Source organism: Convolutriloba macropyga, unplaced genomic scaffold, assembly GCF_964194025.1.
Source record: "Convolutriloba macropyga unplaced genomic scaffold, txConMacr16.3 SCAFFOLD_1575, whole genome shotgun sequence".
NCBI classification, from domain to species: Eukaryota; Metazoa; Xenacoelomorpha; order Acoela; family Convolutidae; genus Convolutriloba; species Convolutriloba macropyga.
Window position 1 is genome coordinate 14,410 of NW_027450858.1, and position 8,091 is coordinate 22,500.

Below are 8,091 nucleotides of genomic sequence, written 5' to 3' on the forward strand. Positions count from 1 at the left end.
ATCAACATGTGAAAGTCGTAGAATTTTGCGATCAAATTGTGGCTAGTACTGTGATGTTACTAGTAACCTTGTGTTACGTCATATGGCCAAGAGAGCATTTGAAGGCGAAACTTCTGCATGGGGAAGCTGCATCATGAACAAAAGTTTATATCGAGTATTATGTTGACGTTAGTAGGCCCTGGCCGAAAGCGCAGCATGTGAAAGGTATAGATAAAAGTTAGCGTTGCAGTCAGTACTGTGTAGTTACTAGTAGCTGGATTTAAGCTCGAAATGAGACACTGTTGGTGAAACTTCATCATGAGAACGTCACAAGCTGATCACGCTCTATGATATGACTAGTATTATGTTGCTTCTAGTAGGCTAAGCGCAAGCCGAAACATCAACATGTGAAAGTCGTAGAATTTTGCAATCAAACTGTGGCTAGTACTGTGATGTTACTAGTAACCTTTTCTTACGTCATATGGCCAAGAGAGCATTTGAAGGCGAAACTTCTGCATGGGGAAGCTGCATCATGAACAAAAGTTTATATCGAGTATTATGTTGACGTTAGTAGGCCCTGGCCGAAAGCGCAGCATGTGAAAGGTATAGATAAAAGTTATCGTTGCAGTCAGTACTGTGTAGTTACTAGTAGCTGGATTTAAGCTCGAAGTGAGACACTGTTGGTGAAACTTCATCATGAGAACGTCACAAGCTGATCACGCTCTATGATATGACTAGTATTATGTTGCTTATAGTAGGCTAAGCGCAAGCCGAAACATCAACATGTGAAAGTCGTAGAATTTTGCGATCAAACTGTGGCTAGTACTTTGATGATGCTTGTAGCCAACCGAATTGGTTGAAAAGCCCAATAAGTAAGCTAACTTGGGAGAGCTTGTTGGAAACCAAATGCTACTAGATTGGTCCAAATACATCCTTCAACAGGGGATCACTTGGCTCGCTTTACGAAGAGGAGCACAGCTATATGTGTTAATTCGGTATGAATCGCAAGATTTGTTTACCGACCTCTCTAACGCAAAAGGCGGTCTCGGCTTCGGCTGTTGACTGCGTCCGATTCAGGGTTATATAACTCTCGATTGAACACATTGATGTTCTATTGTTGGTGCTTCCAATAAAATTGGAACACTTAAAGCAGAACCGATTCAAATAATAGCATTCTGATCAATGATTGCATTCCTTGATCAAGAACTGCTGGAGTCATTGTGATGGCGAATTTTCTTCATAAGAAAATTGCAAAGAGACGGAACTTAATGAGACTAGTATTATGTTGTTTCTAGTAAGCGGAAGCTGAAACAGCAACATGTGAAAATCAAGTTTTGTTCAATGATCTCGAGGCGATAAGTACTATGAAGCAACTAGTAGCCTAAGCATGACTCAGATTTGAGACAGTCAAAAAGACTGGCGAAACTTCTTCACATGAAAGTTACATAGAGAACTACAAATGTATACAGCGAGTATTATGTTGTTTCTAGTAGGCGAAAGCTGAAACATCAACATGTGAAAGTTGTCTGCAAACTGTAGAACGATATGTGATTAGTACTGTGCTGTTACTAGTAGCCAGTCTGACTGTAGAAGCCAAGACAAAGGGAAACTAATGCATCTGAAAAGGACAAGTTATGGAAAGGTATGCACGATAAGTATTATGTTGTTTCTAGTAAGCGGCAGCTGAAACATCAACATGTGAACGTCGTTGTGTACAGTAACCTAGAACTATATAGTCCTTAGTAACGTGCATTTACTAGTACCTGTAATTGGTATTCAGACTCAGGCAGTTTGGAAAAGTTTGGCAAAGATGCACCAGAGAAAACTGGGATTTGATACAGAAATTGTTGAATACAAGTATTATGCTGCTTCTAGTAGGTTGAATCCGAAACATCAGCATGTGAAAATTGAAAACATTTCTGGTTCGAATTGTCACAAGTATTTGGTGATCTGAGTAGCCAAACTCACTACAACGCCAATTGAAGGCAAAAATTCTCAACGGGAAAAGCTATTCTCATTGAATGAGCTAACAAGACGAGTATTATGTTGCTTCTAGTAGGCGAAAGCCAAAACATCAACATGTGAAAGTCTTGCTGAACAAATTTAATGTTGTTGAGCTCAGTACCGTGTGAATTAGTAGCCATAATTGGCGAGCGAAAATTGAACTGGCGAAACTTCGTCTTTGGAAAATTGCAGATGCCGAGCACTTATTTTGCAACGAGTATTATGTTGACTGTAGTAAGCGAAAGCCGAAACAGCAACATGTGAAAGCTGTTGAAATTTGTGGTCATTTTGCAATAAGTACAAGGAGTGTAACTAGTAGCCAGGTCAAAATTTGGGATAAGAATGAGCAAAAATTCTGCATGAGAACAGTTGAAATTATGAAACTAAATTACAAAGACTAGTATTATGTTGTTTCGAGTACGCGAAAGCGGAAACATCAACATGTGAACGTTTGTAACGAAGTTTCGTTAATTTTCAGCCTAGTACTGAGCAAGAACGAGTAGCCTCATCTCCAATCCCACGCAAAATGTAGTGAAATATGTGAGTGAACCTTATTCACGGTGAGGGTTTCCCGAGGTCTGTATTGCAGCGAGTATTATGTTGCTTCTAGTAAGCGAAAGCTGAAACAACAACATTTGAAAGTTGGAATTAATGACTGAATGGAAACTTCGACCTGTGTTTGATAGTAGTAGCGAACAAAACTGCTGAATCGGTTTCTGTCTCATATTGGTCAGTGAACCAATTAAGAGACAATCAACTACATAACCTGAATTGGGCGAGAGAACCCCCTTAACTTAAGCATATCAGTAAGGGGAGGAAAAGAAATCAACTGAGAATCCCTTAGTAATGGCGAATGAACAGGGAAAAGCTCATCGGGAAGAGAAATGGCAACATTTCTCGGTGTCCGGTATGGTTTGATGCTAGACTGGTGAATTTGTCCTGATGTCTACTGGAAAGTAGCATCAAAGAAGGTGAAAATCCTGTAAAGGTCATTTTCGATACCAGTCATAATGGCTCATTCCTATGAGTAGAGTTGTTTGAAAGTGCAACTCGAAGCTGGAGATATGTCTCTCCAAAAGCTAATTATAAAGCGAGACCGATAGTAAACAAGTACCGTGAGGGAAAGTTGAAAAGCACTCTGAAGAGAGAGTGAAAAGTACGTGAAACTGTTGAAGGGGAACTGGAGTGAGCGTTACCATACTCAATGCCTTGATATTATATTCTCGGCTACCGAGTAGTGTAGTTGTCGTCTTTTGGCAAATCTTGTTAATGAATCGAGCAGAAGTTTTCCTCGGAATTCTTCTTGTTGATTCTAAACAAAATGAGATAAATTGATCTTGATTGCCTGTCTGACCTCAACTTCCTATTCAATGCTCTCTACAGCCCGTCTTGAAACACGGACCAAGGAGTGTGAGTTGCTTGCAAGTGTTGTCGCTCATTGAAAGCGCACACGCGAAATGAAAGTGAACAGTGTAATTTTTATGAATTGCACTACTTTGTGTGGTGAGGGCGCCGATTCGGTGTCCCGCAACCACGGACGGTTTTGCTCTTATTGCATGACTGATCCAGAGCAAGTAGCACACGACCCGAAAGATGGTGATCTATGCTTGGGCAGGGCGAAGCCACGGGAAACCATGGTGGAAGCCCGAAGCGGTTCTGACGTGCAAATCGATCGTCTGACCTGAGCATAGGGGCGAAAGACTAATCGAACCATCTAGTAGCTGGTTTCCTCCGAAGTTTCCCTCAGGATAGCAAAAGCTTGAGCAAGATTGAAAAATCTTCGCAAAGCAATTTCATCGGTTAAAGCGAATGATTAGAGGAATGGGGGAAAATTTTTCCTTCACCTATTCTCAAACTATAAATCGGTGAGATGTCCTTGTGACTTAATTGCACTTGGACTATGAATGCAAGCTTTTTGTGGGCCGCTTTTGGTAAGCAGAACCGGCGATGTGGGATGAACCAAAAGTTGGGTTAAGGCGCCTAACTACTTGCTCATGAGTCACCACAAAAGGTGTTGATTGATACTGACAGCAGGACGGTGGTCATGGAAGTTGAAATCCGCTAAGGAGTGTGTAACAACTCACCTGCCGAATCAATCAGCCCTGAAAATGGATGGCACTAGAGCTCGTGGCCTATACCCAACCATGAATATCAATATCTAACGCAAGTTAGATTAGAGAAAAAGAGCCTCACCAGCTCAAAAATGATATTCATGTGTAGGAGGACACATTGATTGCGCTAAAGTATGCACGCAAGTGTATGCGCGAAGCGATCAATGGAGCAGATCTTGGTGGAAGTAGCAAGTACTCAAATGAGAACTTTGAGGACTGAAGCGGGAAAGGCTTTCATGTGAACAGCGTTTGCACATGAGTTAGTCGATTCTAAAAGACAGGCTAATGCCAAAGTCTTGAATAGTGGTTTCTTGAAAACTGCTGAGTCTCGAAAGAGCATCGGGTTAAAATTCCCGAACTTACTCTCCTGGCATTGAGACGGCAACGTCATTGAGGTCGAACTTTGTCATTGGGACCTTGGGGAAGAGTTATCTTTTCTTTATAACACGTTGTAGAGTCCTTGGAATTGATTCAATCAGAGATAAGGCTCGAAGCGTGCAAGAGCACAGCAGCATTTGCTGTGTCCCAATTGTTCCTGGTGGCACATAAAAGTTTGGCTTAGCAGATGTCAGGAGAGTGAATCGTACCGATTACCGCATCAGGTCCCCAAGGTGAAAAGCCTCTGGTCTTGGAACAGTGTAGATAAGGGAAGTCGGCAAAATAGATCCGTACCTTCGGAAGAAGGATTGGCTCTGAGGAGTGGGTGTAACAAGCCTTTAGTTTGACGCTTCGGTCTGCTAAAGCGTGCGATGGCCTTCGGGTTGTTGGCGTTTGGTTTGACTGCTAGCTGATATGCTTTAGGTCTATTCTGTTGCACAAAAAACACTCGAACTCTGAACTGGTTCGGACAAGGGGAATCCGACTGTTTAATTAAAACAAAGCATTGCGATGGCTGGTGAAACGGTGTTGACGCAATGTGATTTCTGCCCAGTGCTCTGAATGTCAAAGTGAAGAAATTCAAATAAGCGCGGGTAAACGGCGGGAGTAACTATGACTCTCTTAACCGGACTGTGATGATTAGTTGACTGTGTGCAACCTCCACGAGGTCTCGCTGGAAACTGCCATTCGTGGCTGAGCTAAGCACACCATCAATAGTCCCCGGAATGGACAAACCTTAAAAACTTGCCCAGTGGAAGGAAAACCACTCAACAAACCACGGTTTCGGAGTCATACCAAAACAAAGACTGTCCGTGGAAGGCAAACCACTAAAACCACGGTTTCGGAGTCACACCAAAACAAAGACTGTCCGTGGAAGGCGAACCACTAAAAACCACGGTTTCGGAGTCATACCAGAACAAAGGCTGTCCGGTGAAGTGTGCTGACCACCTTAAAAGTTCGCCAACCACTTTGGGTAAAACCAAAGTCTGTACCTCGGTACAGTAGTCCCAACGATGAAGACAATCAATGAGAAAGATCTGGCCTCAGCCAGACAAGACAGTGTGAGCACCAGTAGTTGTGGAGACGTGGCCTCCAAGTGGACCTGCGACATCTGCGGACAGGGTCCGTTCAGGAGTGAGCTCGGCCTGAAGCAGCACAAGACCAGAAGTCACAAGTCAGGGGCATCACAGACGAAAGCATCACAGGGAGCACATGCGGGCAGGGCTCCCACCCAGGAACCCGTGAGTGGCCAAGCAACAGCCCCCAACTGGTGCTGCTCAATCTGTGGTGCTGGACCCTTCAAAGGACAGACTGGTCTCTCACTTCACACCAAAAGCAGGCACCCAGATACATACCACCAGATGCAGGCCCAGAAGACAGGCAGATCTAATGCAAGGTGGACTCTTGAGGAAATGGCTCTGGTCAGAGACGCGATGAGGGGCCTTGATCCCGCATCCCAGAAGCAAGAGAATGAGCAACTGGCAAGACTGTTCCCCCATCGATCCGCTGAGGCATTCAAGGGCTTGAGAAAGAACCAACAGTTTGTGGCAATGATGCAGGAACATGACAGGGAGGAAAACACTGTGCAGGAAGACAGACCAAGACACTGTCTTGAGACGGGCATCGACCTTGAGATGCTGGCTCTTCCTCCTCCGGGTGAATGGCACAGAATGACGGACGACGATCTCACCCAGTACGTCGAGAGAGAGGGACAGATGTGGCTACAAACCCTTGCACAAGAACCAGGGAAGAATGGGGGACAGAGGGCTCACAAACATCCTAGACGATCCAAGAAGGGCATGAGACGGCACCAGTATGCAAGACTGCAGGCTCTTTACAGACGTGACAGGGCTAAGGCAGCGGCATCAGTGATGGATGGGTCATGGGAGAAGTTTGGTGAGCACAACCCCATCACCGACAAGACAGGGTTTCTTGATGCTTGGCAGCAGCTCCTTGAGACGGAAGCAGAGACAATAGACCTAAGCACAATCAGCGGTCAGGGTTGGGTCACTCCAATCACCATCGAAGAAGTGGCCAAGTGTGTGCAGACCATGGGACAGACAGCTCCTGGACCAGACAGGGTGAGCAGGAAGACGGTGACTTGCATCCCCTTCAAGAAGTTGGTCTCCCACTTCAATCTCTGGCTGCTGGCTGAACATCTACCCGAGTGGCTCCTTAGTGGAAGAACAGTGTTCATCCCCAAAGTGGCAGGGTCTCAGGAACCAATGGACTTCAGACCCATCACAGTGGCAAGTGTACTGGCCAGGGTGTTCCACAAGTGCTTAGCTGCACGACTTGAGGACCTAGACGACAATATCAGACAGAAGGGCTTCAAGAGGGTAGATGGGACGGCAACCAACTCTCTTCTGCTGCAGGGCATTATCAGTGAGGCAAAGACACAGAGACGGGGACTCAAACTGGCCTTCATAGATGTGAAGAAGGCCTTTGACAGTGTGACCCACAAGGCCCTGGCAGAAGCAGCACTAGAAGCAGGCATAGACCCCAAGATCCTCAGATACATCATGAAGGGCTACAAGAGACAGGGCACAACTCTGGAGATCGACGGAGCAAGACGCTTGGTGAAGCCATCCAAGGGGGTCAGACAGGGGGATCCCATCTCCCCAATCCTATTCAACCTTGTGATGAACAGGGTGCTGAAGACTCTACCCCAAACGACTGGAATCCAGATGGGCTCAGAAAAGCTGAATCACCTCGCCTTTGCCGATGACGTTGTGTTGCTAGCTCAGACGCAGACAGGGCTTCAGGACTCTATCAACAGACTGGAGACAGGGCTGGAAAGATGTGGTCTCTCTCTCAATGCCAAGAAGTGTGCAACCCTAGATGTGGACACAGTGCCAAGGGACCGACAGATAGTGATAAACCCTAACACAGTGTTCAGCAGCAGGGCAGGAGGTCTCCCCGTGATGACAGCAGAGTCCTTCTACAAGTACCTGGGCATTGAGACAGGGGCATATGGTACGAGGACAAACACCATCAAGAAGCTGGAGAAGAAGCTAGATGACCTGAGAAGAGCCCCCCTGAAACCACAGCAACGAATCTGGATACTCAAGACCTACTGCATACCCAGTGTGTACCATCAGCTAGTCCTTGCAAAGACAACGAAGCAGGTCCTGGGAGGCATTGACAGGGTCATCAGGAGGACGGTGAGGCAGTTCCTAAGATGGCCCAAAGACACCCCAAAGGAAATGTTCCATGCAGACGTTGACGATGGAGGACTGGGCATACCTGAGCTGCAGAAGAGGGTACCACTGATGCAGGAATCCAGACTGACGAGACTAATGAGAGACGAGGACCCGGCAGTGGCAGCCCTCACCCAGACAGTGTTCTTCAAGAAGTTGCTGGAAAGCATAGAAGCAGCAAGGCCTACCGTTGACAGTGTGACCCCACATAGCATAGCAGAGCTCAGAATCAGACAGGGAGACAGGTTGCACACCACAGTAGATGGGGCTGGACTCAAGACTGTGCGACAGTGTGGGGGTCATGGGATCTTGACCAACGGCACACTACTCATGACAGGGTCCACCTTCATTGCTGTGATGAAGATCAGAGGCAACCTGATGACAACAAAAGCTAAGATGCAGAGGTGGCACAAAGGACA

At 46.0% G+C, this 8,091-nt stretch overlaps 2 pseudogenes; both read left to right on the forward strand.

The window, feature by feature from the left end:
- The first annotated feature begins 909 nt into the window (after positions 1-909).
- LOC142356211 (5.8S ribosomal RNA) lies at positions 910-1,061 on the forward strand (annotated as a pseudogene).
- Positions 1,062-2,744: 1,683 nt separating this feature from the next.
- The window catches only part of LOC142356212 (large subunit ribosomal RNA), a 7,284-nt pseudogene continuing 1,937 nt past the window's right edge, over positions 2,745-8,091 (forward strand).